The sequence below is a fragment of the Phyllobates terribilis genome, unplaced genomic scaffold (assembly GCF_046119375.1).
Source record: "Phyllobates terribilis strain yellow unplaced genomic scaffold, ASM4611937v1 Scaffold_673__1_contigs__length_839561, whole genome shotgun sequence".
NCBI classification, from domain to species: domain Eukaryota; kingdom Metazoa; phylum Chordata; class Amphibia; order Anura; family Dendrobatidae; genus Phyllobates; species Phyllobates terribilis.
Window position 1 is genome coordinate 220042 of NW_027363433.1, and position 13206 is coordinate 233247.

The 13206-nt window shown below is 49.2% G+C and overlaps 1 protein-coding gene across 1 annotated transcript in view; it reads right to left on the minus strand.

Annotated features, from left to right (window-relative positions):
• The window catches only part of LOC141235451 (uncharacterized), a 29214-nt gene extending 26442 nt beyond the window's left edge, over nt 1-2772 (minus strand). The window contains exon 1 of the mRNA XM_073668131.1: nt 2691-2772. The gene's annotated coding sequence lies outside the window, so the exon portion shown is untranslated. The remainder of the gene's footprint in view (nt 1-2690) is intronic.
• Nucleotides 2773-13206: the final 10434 nt, after the last annotated feature.

The following is a 13206-nucleotide window of genomic DNA, read 5'->3' on the forward strand; positions in this document are numbered from 1 at the left end:
CCCCTACATGCAAGTATACATGCTCGAGGGTATACATGTAGGGGAGCAGGCAGAGGGAAGACTCCAGAGGGATTATTTCAACTGTAAAACCTCAGGGCTTATTCCAACTGCAGGACCTCAAGCGATACTATTGGAACATTATACTGTGTGTGGGGGGGAAGGTGGTAGTGTAGGAACATTACTCTGTGTGGGGGGCATCAAACATATTGCAAAAAGAGCATAATGGGGGCATTACACTGTGTGGAGGCATCATACATCCTGCATAAGTGACATAATGGGGGCATTACACTGTGTGAGGGGCATCATACATCCTGCATAAGGGACATAATGGGGGCATTACACTGTGGGGGCATCATACATACTGCATAAGGGGCATAATGGGGCATTACACTGTGTGAGGGGCATCATACATACTGTATATGTGGCACCCCAGGGGTCTGGTTTTCCACAGTAATGTAATGTTATGTCTGAGAGCAGGTGGGAGGTCCTTTGGTCAGGGATCCTGTGCATGCCACACCTCCTGCCCAGTCTTGGGAGGGGAAGAACTTCCCCTGTATAAACCCGGGGCTGAGGCAGGGTGAGTCAGACAAGTGGAGTAGAGACAAGAAGCAGCATAGGAAACAGCAGAGTTACAAGGAGTCAGGGGCTGGCAGCTGAAGAGCTCGCCCTGACTGAGAAGATTTCTAACCGGACCCGGAGTCCGAGGCTGTGGGGACTAACTCCTACCCAGCAGCAGAATCCGTCAGGCAGGGGATTTCAGGTCCTCTGGCCCAGAAGCCCGAAGGCACGGTCACACGCGTGGGACCAGCACCGCCATCGTGGAGCGGAAGCCATTAGAAGGCCCCGAGTCACCGGCCATACGGGTGAGCACCACACGGTACACTCAGGGACGTGGGCTACTTACATCAGCTTCTAGCAAGGTAGCCAGAAGAGTACAGTCAGTTTGGGAGGCCTACAACTACGCCTGGCCAGGGGAGATCCCATCTGCTCAAGGACTGACCAGGCCCCGTTCGCTAGCAAGTACTCCGGGAGGGTCTATCGTTGTTACCAGTAAAGACCCTGAACTACACCGTACCGTCTCTGAGTGGTTCCTGCTACCCCCATCATCCACGTCGGCTGCCCTGAGACCATACCCCTCCCGTTGGGGGTTATACTATCACGCTGCATAATCCTACCATCGGCCTCAGCGGTCTGCCCCGCAGCAGCAGCTCCCTGGCTGCACTCAACGGGTGGCGTAGTCATCAACTATTTACTACTAGTAGACTGCCGTCCAGTTTGACTCCCTGGGCACGGACCGGGTCACCGCCACGAGACTACAACCCTCCACGGATCCGGCTCCGGGTAAGCTCCCGCGTGCGCACCGCAGCGCGACACAGGCCCAGGGGCGCGTCATATAATGGCCATAATGGGGGCATTACACTGTGGGGGCATCATACATACTGCATAAGGGGCATAATGGGGGCATTGCACTGTGTGGGGGCATCATACATCCTGCATAAGGGGCATAATGGGGGCATTACACTGTGTGGGGGCATCATACATCCTGCATAAGGAGCATAATGGGGGCATTACACTGAGTGGGGGCATCATACATCCTGCATAAGGGGCATAATGGGGGCATTACACTGTGTGGGGGCATCATACATCCTGCATAAGGGGCATAATGGAGGCATTACACTGTGTGGGGGGCATCATACATACTGCATAAGGAGCATAATGGGGGCATTACACTGTGTGGGGGCATCATACATCCTGCATAAGGGGCATAATGGGGGCATTACACTGTGTGGGGGCATCATACATCCTGCATAAGGGGCATAATGGGGGCATTACACTGTGTGGGGGCATCATACACCCTGCATAAGGGGCATAATGGGGGCATTACACTGTGTGGGGGCATCATACATCCTGCATAAGGGGCATAATGGGGGCATTACACTGTGTGGGGGCATCATACATCCTGCATAAGGGGCATAATGGGGGCATTACACTGTCGGGGGCATCATACATCCTGCATAAGGGGCATAATGGGGGCATTACACTGTGTGGGGGCATCATACATCCTGCATAAGGGGCATAATGGGGGCATTACACTGTGTGGGGGCATCATACATCCTGCATAAGGGGCATAATGGGGGCATTACACTGTGTGGGGGGCATCATACATCCTGCATAAGGGGCATAATGGGGGCATTACACTGTGTGGGGGCATCATACATCCTGCATAAGGGGCATAATGGGGGCATTACACTGTCGGGGGCATCATACATCCTGCATAAGGGGCATAATGGGGGCATTACACTGTGTGGGGGGCATCATACATCCTGCATAAGGGGCATAATGGGGGCATTACACTGTGTGGGGGCATCATACATCCTGCATAAGGGGCATAATGGGGGCATTAGACTGTGTGGGGGCATAATGGGGGCATTACACTGTGTGGGGCATCATACATCCTGCATAAGGGGTATAATGGGGGCATTACACTGTGGGGCAGTAAAGGGGCCCTGTACTATGAGAACAATACGTTTCCTCCCTTCCTGTCTCCATAGTTGGGTCGTATGTATCTATTACAGGAAACAGAACAAAAACCTTATGATTCTTATAAAGGGGCAACACAAGACCCCAAAAGAGTCTCCGTGCTGAAGGGGTTAATGCCCCCTGCGCCCAGTAATGGGGTCTCCACATACCTCCACCTGCAGAGCCGCCACCACATATATGGCTGCTCTGTGCGCACAGGAGCTGTGATGAGGTCACAGGAGGGGAGGAGTCAGGGGTCACATGATCAGGGGCCTCAGTGGATGCAGCACTCTGCTGTGCTGGTTGTCATGGTGCTGGATGAGCTGAAGTTTATGTGTGGGGTCAGGAGGGGTTTACAGTGTGGATGTAGCAGAGCCGTGTGTGTACAAGGTGTACGGAGCGGAGCCGCGTGTGTACGAGGTGTACGGAGCGGAGCCGCGTGTGTACGAGGCGTACGGAGCAGAGCCGTGTGTGTACGAGGTGTACGGAGCGGAGCCGTGTGTGTACGAGGTGTACGGAGCGGAGCCGCGCGTGTACGAGGTGTACGGAGCGGAGCCGCGTGTGTACGAGGTGTACGGAGCAGAGCCGCGCGTGTACGAGGTGTGCGGAGCGGAGCCGTGTGTACGAGGTGTACGGAGCAGAGCCGCGTGTGTACGAGGTGTACGGAGTAGAGCCGCGTGTGTACGAGGTGTACGGAGCAGAGCCGCGTGTGTACCAGGTGTACGGAGCGGAGCCGCGTGTGTACGAGGTATACGGAGCGGAGCCGCGTGTGTACGAGGTGTACGGAGTGGAGCCGGGTGTGTACGAGGTGTACGGAGCAGAGCCGCGCGTGTACGAGGTGTACGGAGCAGAGCCGCGCGTGTACGAGGTGTACGGAGCAGAGCCGCGCGTGTACGAGGTGTACGGAGCAGAGCCGCGCGTGTACGAGGTGTACGGAGCAGAGCCGCGCGTGTACGAGGTGTACGGAGCATAGCCGCGCGTGTACGAGGTGTACGGAGCGGAGCCGCGCGTGTACGAGGTGTACGGAGCGGAGCCGCGCGTGTACGAGGTGTACGGAGCGGAGCCGCGCGTGTACGAGGCGTACGGAGCGGAGCCGCGCGTGTACGAGGCGTACGGAGCGGAGCCGCGCGTGTACGAGGCGTACGGAGCGGAGCCGCGCGTGTATGAGGCGTACGGAGCGGAGCCGCGCGTGTACGAGGCGTACGGAGCGGAGCCGCGCGTGTACGAGGCGTACGGAGCGGAGCCGCGCGTGTACGAGGCGTACGGAGCAGAGCCGCGCGTGTACGAGGCGTACGGAGCAGAGCCGCGCGTGTACGAGGCGTACGGAGCAGAGCCGCACGTGTACGAGGCGTACGGAGCAGAGCCGCGTGTGTACGAGGCGTGCGGAGCGGAGCCGCGTGTGTACGAGGCGTGCGGAGCGGAGCCGTGTGTGTACGAGGCGTGCGGAGCGGAGCCGGGGGTGTACGAGGTGTACGGAGCAGAGCTGGGCGTGTACGAGGCGTGCGGAGCGGAGCTGGGCGTGTACGAGGCGTGCGGAGCGGAGCCGCGTGTGTGTACGAGGTGTACGGAGCGGAGCCGGGCATGTACGAGGCATACGGAGCGGATGCTGCCCCTCTCCAGGAGCGATCACAGCAGCACGGCATGAGACATTCTTGTACTACACAGACTGTCCTGACAGAACACAGCTCGTCAGGACATAGCCCCGACCTCCAGCGACCGCCGGACAGTCCCATTGGATCGGGGACGGTTGGGGGGTTTCTGTATATAAGTTGTGGGTGATAATTGTAGAATTATTAATGTCTTAGCATAAAAGGATGTACCTGAGTGTTTGTGCCGGGGTCCACATGCATGGAGGGGTTGAGGCGGTGCTGGCTGTATTATGCAGACGGCATCTGCCTGTAACAGTAGTAACCAGAAACTACTAGAAACTCTGCACCAAAATGAAGCAAATCCTTATTCTGGGAGCTTCGCCTTGTACGTAACACCCCCGGATCCGGTACAAGCCGGGCAGATGTTCTCATTCATGTCATTTTCTGCTTAAGGTTCTGCGGTTTTCTGGCCAACTATAAAAAAGAAAAAGCGTAAAACAATATTAGTTTCTGCTGCATTGACATAAGTACAATCTTTCATTATATATAAATCTATTACACGTCGGGTCAATGCTGTAAAGGACAGTAAAGTGCCATAGTTGTGGTTGTGGTTTTTGGGTCACTCTACTTCCCTCCCAAAAATGCAATCAGAAACTTGTAACTACTGATCTCTCCACAAGAGAAAGCCGACAACTCCATCAATGGGATCATTTTATAAAATTAGGTCTTCGCAAGATGAAAATGGTCTCACAAACCACATTTTTTTTTAAATGTTCATAAAAAAAAACAAAGAAACAAAAATAATAACCTTACTTTGATTTTTTCCCCCATTTTTCAATACTTTATGTGGTAAATTGAATGTTGTCGTTCCAAAGAACAACTAGTCCCACAAAACACAAGCCCTCCGTCTGTTAATGAAAAAACAAAGTTATATTTTTTGGGAAAAAGGGAGGAAAAAAATAAAAAATTGGTCTTGTCAGAATAATGTAATTGCTATATATATATTCTTTTAAAACTGAATAATTTTACCCAAAAATTGTGATCTCTTATAATATTATCATTCTTCATGCGAGATTAATCATTAGTCTGTAGATAAATCCAAACATCTGGAAGATGTAGAACAATATATCTGTGATTCTCCTCTGCCAGGATAAGCGCCTCCTTTCTGTCCTTTCTGTGATGGAGAAAACGCTTGAAAGATTCAGAAAGTCCGATGAGTTTTTGGAGCTTATTGTAAAGGGCCTTAATGACGACCTGGGAAAGAAACCACCAGAAACAAAGGATCCATCCAGGTAAGTTCTAATGATCCCGTCTGATAAAATGATCAGCTTTATTTCCATGGGATTGTTCTGTAGAAGAGATGGGACCTGCAGCATTTTGATCCTGAACTTCACTATGTATAGATGTAGCAAAGCTTAATGTGACAATTCACACAGCGCATTGATAAACTGTCTCAGAAGGTTAGCTCTCAGTAGAGAATTAACATCACTTATAGTGGAACTAAACTTACAATTTTTTTTCAGAATTGTGAAAATTCTGGCACTTTGCAAAGCACTTCATTAGTTTCTTTGGCGTCATATCCATAAAATGATGATATTAAAGTGTCCTCCAGACCCTGCTTTTCCCCAGTGCAGGAGCGTTGCTGGAGTCCTAAGAGATCAGGGACCCCAGCCCCAAAGTACATGTTTCCCCATATAACCTCCCTGCCACTTAAAAGAGGATTTATACATATATAATTACAGTATACCACTGCTGCTATATACACTATACAAAGACCAATATTCCCAAAATTACTACTATACAAGGCCAAAATGATCCTGCTACACAATGTCCTCTACCATCACCACCACACAGTGAGTCCATATATGAGAGAAAACCCCGCAGGGTAAAAGACCATCAAAGGAGTCCAGGGAGTATAAAATCTATCATATTTATTCAGCAATAGAAGAATAGGATGATGGGGGAAGGGACACAACACATATGTGATTGTTAGACATGTAAGCAAAAAAAAGCAAGGCACGCAAGGAAGAGGCCATTCCAGGTATAATGGCTGTCTATAGTATCATCATGGGTATACTAAAATATCCCAAAATAGACACCGCATATATTCCACTGGGGGCAACAGTCATCATATGCAGGTGCATCTCACTAAATTACAATATCATCAAAAAGATAATTTATTTGAGTTCTTCAATACAAAAAGTGAAACTCATATATTATATAGAGTCATTACACACAGAGGGATCTATTTCAAGTGTTTATTTCTGTTAATGTTGACGATTATGGCTTACAGCCAATGAAAACACAAAAGTCATTATCTCAGTAAATTAGAATAATTAACAAAAAACACCTGCAACGGCTTCCTAAGTGTTTAAAAATGTCCCATAGTCTGTTTCAGTAGGCTCCACAATCATGGGGAAGACTGCTGACTTGACAGATGTCCAGAAGGCAGTCATTGACACACTCCACAAGGTCTCAGAGTCTGGAGGAAGAGTGAAGAGGCACAAAATCCAAGCTGCTTGAGGTCTAGTGTGAAGTTTCCACAACCAGTGATGGTTTGGGGAGCCATGTCATCTGCTGGTGTAGGTCCACTGTGTTTTATCAACACCAAAGTCAGCCGGCCGTCTACCAGGACATTTTACAGCACGTCATGCTTCCCTCTGCCGACAAGCTTTTTGGAGATGGAAATTTCATTCTCCAGCAGGACTTGGCCCCTGTCCACACTGCCAAAAGTACCAATGCCTGGTTTAAAAGCAACAGTATCACTCTGCTTAATTGGTCAGCAAACTCACATGACCTTAACCCCATAGAGAATCTATTATAGAGAATCTATGGGGTATTGTCAAGAGAAAGATAAGAGACGCCAAACCCAACAATGCAGACGAACTGAAGGCTGCTATCAAAGCAACCTGGGCTTCCATAACACCTCAGCAGTGCCACAGGCTGATCGCCTCCATGCCACATTGCCGCATTGATGCAGAAATTGATGCAAAAGGAGCCCCGACCAAGTACTGAGTGCATTTACTGAACATACATGTCAGTAGGCCAACATTTCGGATTTTAAAAACATTTTTCAAGCTGATGTTATAAAGTATTTTAATTTACTGAGATAATGACTTTTGTGATTTCATTGGCTGTAAGCCATAATTAGTGGCGTACCGCCAATGGTGGCAGGCCACACTACTGCTATGGGGCCCGTGAGCCTCGGGGGGAGCGAGGAGGATAGGTGAGTATTGGGGGGGTGGGAGGTTGCGGCGGCGGAGGAGCGGGCACACGCAGTAGCGGCTGCTGTAGCTACCACGTGTGCCCGCTGCTAAAGGGACATGAATATTCCCTCTTCTCCACTTCCATGGGCATGGAGAAGAGGGAATATTCATTCTCTTTAGTAGCGGGCACGGAGGAGCGCTGAGCCGTGGCTCCAACTTACAGTGCCCGCTACTAAAGAGAATGCATATTCACGCTTGTCAACGCTCATGGTCCCGGCGTGGAGAGGAGTGAATATGCCGGCAGCAGCTCACCTCAACAACTGAGAGCGCGCGCTGCTCAGATACCAACATGAACTGCTGGCAGACAGAACTCAGCAGCTCTGGAGCAGAGGTGAGGAAGGAAGGTGAGTATAAGTGTTTATTTTTTGTGTGTGCAGTGATGGGGCCACACATACCAGGATTAGGGGGTGAGGAGGCCATACATACCAGGATTGGGGGATGAGGGGGCTATGCATACCAGGATTGGGGGATGAGGGGGCCACACATACCAGGATTGGGGGATGAGAAGGCCCCACATACCATTCTTGACCCCATTTTTGGCGATCGGATATTTCCCTGGATCTCGTGTATCCTGCTGCATATTGGTGTATATAACGTAGGCTTACGTCATGTGAACAATGGCCAAATAGCTGTTGGCTGAGAACTCATCCTAAAAGATAAAATCTGCGATGGAGGTTCCTAATACGGCTTCCAACGAAGATGTGAAATCATCCAAATGTGTATAAGAACTAGCGAGTGATAAAGGAGACAATGGCTGGTAGGTAATAAGTCATTACCTGTCTGCCAATATCTTCTTCTGGAAGACTTCAAGATATCATGTATTACATATTACATATTATTCTGAAACGAGCCATGTAATACCACATGTGTCCTGGAGAGGCCACTACGTCCAGCAAAACACAGCTGATTGCTGAGGGTGTTCACTGCCGGACCCCCGACTATCAACTGATAGCCTGCAAGTCCTCATTTGGGGACAGGAGTTGTTCACACTTGGCATATTTTGTGTTTCATCAGGGGAGGACAGTAGCCGGATATAGACTTTTTCTATAAAGTCAGATTAAAGGGGTTTTCAGGAATGTTTTTATGTAATATATAGGAGGTTCCCAGTGGTAGAGAAAACACACAGAGCTTTACTTTCTCCTGCGGCTCCAGCTCTGGATCTTCAGCGCTTCCTGTGCTCTATTGTGACAGGCTGCAGGGGTGATGGCTCAACTTCAGCACACATCATTGCTGCAGCCAATCACTGAGCTTAGAAGCTCTGTCAGCATGGGCCACTGAGCCTAGTGATTGGCTGCAGAGCTGCAGTCATGATGTCACCCTTGAAGCCAGTGACTAAAGATCAGCGGCAGCGGTGAAGTGCTGGAGCTGGAGCAGGAGGTAGTAAAGCTTCATCTGTTCTACTTAAGTGACGATTTATAGGATTTATATTTAAGTGATGAAAAAAAAAACAGAAATTTGTAAAAATAATTTGCTTGTGTCGCCACTTTCCGAGATCCGAAAGCCGCGGCGTTTTCATTTTTCGGGAATGTAGATCTAAATGTGGGAAACAGAGCGCACAATAGGGTGATACCCTATGGAGGGAGAGTAAGAGAGTGCTGGTTACACTCACCTGATGGAGTTGTGACAGGTACAACTCCTATGTAGGCATGAAGAAAACCAGCTGCTGCTGCCTCGTGGCTGGAAGATGCCGCTGGTTTGTCCGGCAGAGACAGTCTCGTGAGTATCATGCATGTATCACCCTGTCTCTCCTACAGCGTTCTCACTCTGATCATGTGCACGTGGTCAGTGCCGTTTTATCGTTTCAGCCGGCAGGATTAAGTTAATAGTGAGATAACACTAAGATCTCCTATACTGTCTTTTGGCTCTGCCATGTGCCGCTGTTATCTCAATATTAACTTAATCCTGCCGGCTGAAACGATAAAACGGCACTGACCACGTGCGTACCACCTGCACATGATCAGAGTGAGAACGCTGTAGGAGAGACAGGGTGATACATGCATGATACTCACGAGACTGTCTCTGCCGGACAAACCAGCGGCACTGACCGCGTGTATACTATCGGCACGCGGCCAATGTGTGGGGTATTTGAGGAGACAGGGAGACATACCGCTGTACGTGCTGGTTAAATCTCCATACGCATGTAGCGACCTATCTTAGATGGGATATTAGCTGCTTAAGAAGATACAATTGTGACCTATGTTACAACTCCCTGTTACAGGATCGCACCACCATATTAATATATGTCTCTCCACGCAACATTGTCATTGACTTACCAGCTACACAGGCACATCTGAGAGGCTAACAGCAAGCTGATCAATGGTGATTACACTGGTCGACTCTTGCATTTAGATTGTATCTAAATATATGGCACATATATTATAAATAATTTGACAGGTCCAAACTAAGACAGTTGGGACAATAAAATTATAATACCCAACCATTTAATTGTAGGGACATTGGTTGGAAAATCCATACTGGTGCTGCCATATTGTAGTCAGGAATAACTGCTTAAAATCCATCATAGCAGTGGCCCTATATACATCTTTTTGATGTATGAAATTGAACTAATATATTTTAATCTTACTAATAAAAGTTACATTTTATTCACACACCTTTTCTTCTAATACCCTTCCTGGTTTCTAATAGTTACATTATCGGTGGTGACCACCTGTGTGAATACTGTCCATCATTTGAATCAGAAATCTGTATAACTTGATATTTTGAGGGCTATGTGGGGGGCCGTTATACTGTATGAAAGCAATTATACGGTGTGAAGGTTTGTGTGGGGTCCATCATACTGTTTGGAGGGGTGTGTGGGGCCATTATACTGTTTGGAGGGCTAGTGTGGGCCATTATACTGTATGTAGGCCCATTATACTGTATGGAGGGCTGTGTGGGGCCATTATACTGTTTGGAGGGCTAGTGTGGGCCATTATACTGTATGTAGGCCCATTATACTGTATGGAGGGCTGTGTGGGAGTCACAGTTGGGGGAATCATACAGTGTTAGGGTCACCATACTTTGCCTTGGGAGTTGAAGTGGGGCACAATAAGGTCATTATACTGTTCATGTAGAGGCTAATGTGGAGGAATGCACCATGGGGGTATCATACTGTGTTTGGGGGGCACTTTTATTGGCATCATACTTCATGGGGGCAATGAAAGAGGGATCTAGGACTTCAGTAGGAGGAAAATTAGAAAAACGAAGTAAAGGCTGGAAAGTTGTGAGATCGGCTCTTCTGTGACACAGACAAATATTTCTTTATTTTTTTGGTGGGGGGGTCCAATTAGAGCTTCTGCTATGGGGCCTCATGATTTCTATGTGCGCCCCTGGCCATAATCATCAACATTAACAGAAATAAACACGTGAAATAGATCACTTTGATTGTAATGACTTTATATAATATATGAGTTTCATTTTCAGCATTGAAGAACTAAAATAAATAAACTTTTGATGATATTCTAATTTAGTGAGATGCACCTGTATATATAAGGGGTGTGGGTGCCATCATACTATAAGGGGCTATGGGAGTCATCATGCTATATATAAGGGGCAGTGGGGCCATCATATTATATAAAATGGGGAGTGGGTGCCAGAATACAGTTTATAAGGGGCTGTGGGGCCATCATACAGTATAAAGGGAGCTGTAGGGGCCATAATATAGTGTACAAGTGGGTGTGGGGGCCATCATACAGTATATATTGGGCTGCGGGGGCCATCATACAGTATAAAGGGAGCTGTAAGGGCCATAATATAGTGTACAAGTGGGTATGGGGGCCATCATACAGTTTATAAGGGGCTGTGGGGCCATCATACAGTATAAAGGGAGCTGTAAGGGCCATAATATAGTGTACAAGTGGGTATGGGGGCCATCATACAGTATATATTGGGCTGCGGGGGCCATCATACAGTATAAAGGGAGCTGTAAGGGCCATAATATAGTGTACAAGTGGGTATGGGGGCCATCATACAGTTTATAAGGGGCTGTGGGGCCATCATACAGTATAAAGGGAGCTGTAGGGGCCATAATATAGTGTACAAGTGGGTGTGGGGGCCATCATACAGTATATATTGGGCTGCGGGGGCCATCATACAGTACTGTATATATGGGGCTGTGAGGGCCATTTTACAGGATATAGGGAGTTGTAGGAACCATTATGCCAGTTATAAGGAGTTGTAGAGACCATCATACAGTGCATAGGGAGCTGTGGGGACCATTATGCAGTGCATAGGGAGCTGTGGGGACCATCAGACAATGCATATGGAGCTGTGGGTACCATCATACAGTGCATAGGGAGCTGTGAGGACCATTATGCAGTGCATAGGGAGCTGTGGAGACCATCATACAGTGCATAGGGAGCTGTGGGGACATTATGCCGTGCATAGGGAGCTGTGGGGACCATTATGCAGTGCATAGGGAGCTGTGGGGACCATTATGCAGTGCACAGGGAGCTGTGGGGACATTATGCAATGCATAGGGAGCTGTAGGGACATTATGCCGTGCATAGGGAGCTGTGGGGACCATTATGCAGTGCATAGGGAGCTGTAGGGACATTATGCCGTGCATAGGGAGCTGTGGGGACCATTATGCAGTGCATAGGGAGCTGTGGGGACCATTATGCAGTGCATAGGGAGCTGTGGGGACCATCATATAGTGCATAGGGAGCTGTGGGGACCATCATACAGTGCATAAGGAGCTGTGGGGACCATTATGCAGTGCATAGGGAGCTGTGGGGACCATCATATAGTGCATAGGGAGCTGTGGGGACCATCATACAGTGCATAGGGAGCTGTGGGGACATTATGCCGTGCATAGGGAGCTGTGGGGACCATTATGCAGTGCATAGGCAGCTGTGGGGACCATTATGCAGTGCATAGGGAGCTGTGGGGACATTATGCCGTGCATAGGGAGCTGTGGGGACCATTATGCAGTGCATAGGGAGCTGTGGAGACCATCATACAGTGCATAGGGAGCTGTGGGGACCATTATGCAGTGCATAGGGAGCTGTGAGGACCATTATGCAGTGCATAGGGAGCTGTGGGGACATTATGCCGTGCATAGGGAGCTGTGGGGACCATTATGCAGTGCATAGGGAGCTGTGGGGACCATTATGCAGTGCATAGGGAGCTGTGGGGACCATTATGCAGTGCATAGGGAGTTGTGGGGACCATCATACAGAGTGTAGGGAGCTGTGGGGACTATCATACAGTACATAAGGAGCTGTGAGGACCATCATACAGTGTATAAGGAGCTGCGGGGACCATCATACAGTGCGTAGAGAGCTGTGGGGACCATCAGACAATGCATAGGGAGCTGTGGAGACCATCATACAGTGCCTAATGAGCTGTGGGGACCATCATACAGTGCATAGGGAGATGTGGGGACCATCATACAGGGCATAGGGAGCTGTGGGGACCATTATGCAGTGCATAGGGAGCTGTGGGGACCATCATACCGAGCGTAGGGAGCTGCGGGGACCATCATACAGTACATAAGGAGCCGTGGGGACCATCATACTGTGTATAAGGAGCCGTGGGGACCATCATTCAGTGCATAAGGAGCTGCGGGGACCATCATACAATGCATAGGGAGCTGTGGAGACCATCATACAATGCATATGGAGCTGTGAAGACCATCATACAGTGCATAGGGCACTGTGGGGACCATCATACAGAGTGTAGAGAGCTGTGGGGACCATCATACAGAGCATAGGGAGCTGTGGGGACCATCATACAGAGCATAGGGAGCTGTGGGGACCATCATACAGTGTCTAGGGAGCTGTGGGGACCCTCATACAGTATCTATGGAGCTGTGGGGACAATCATACAGT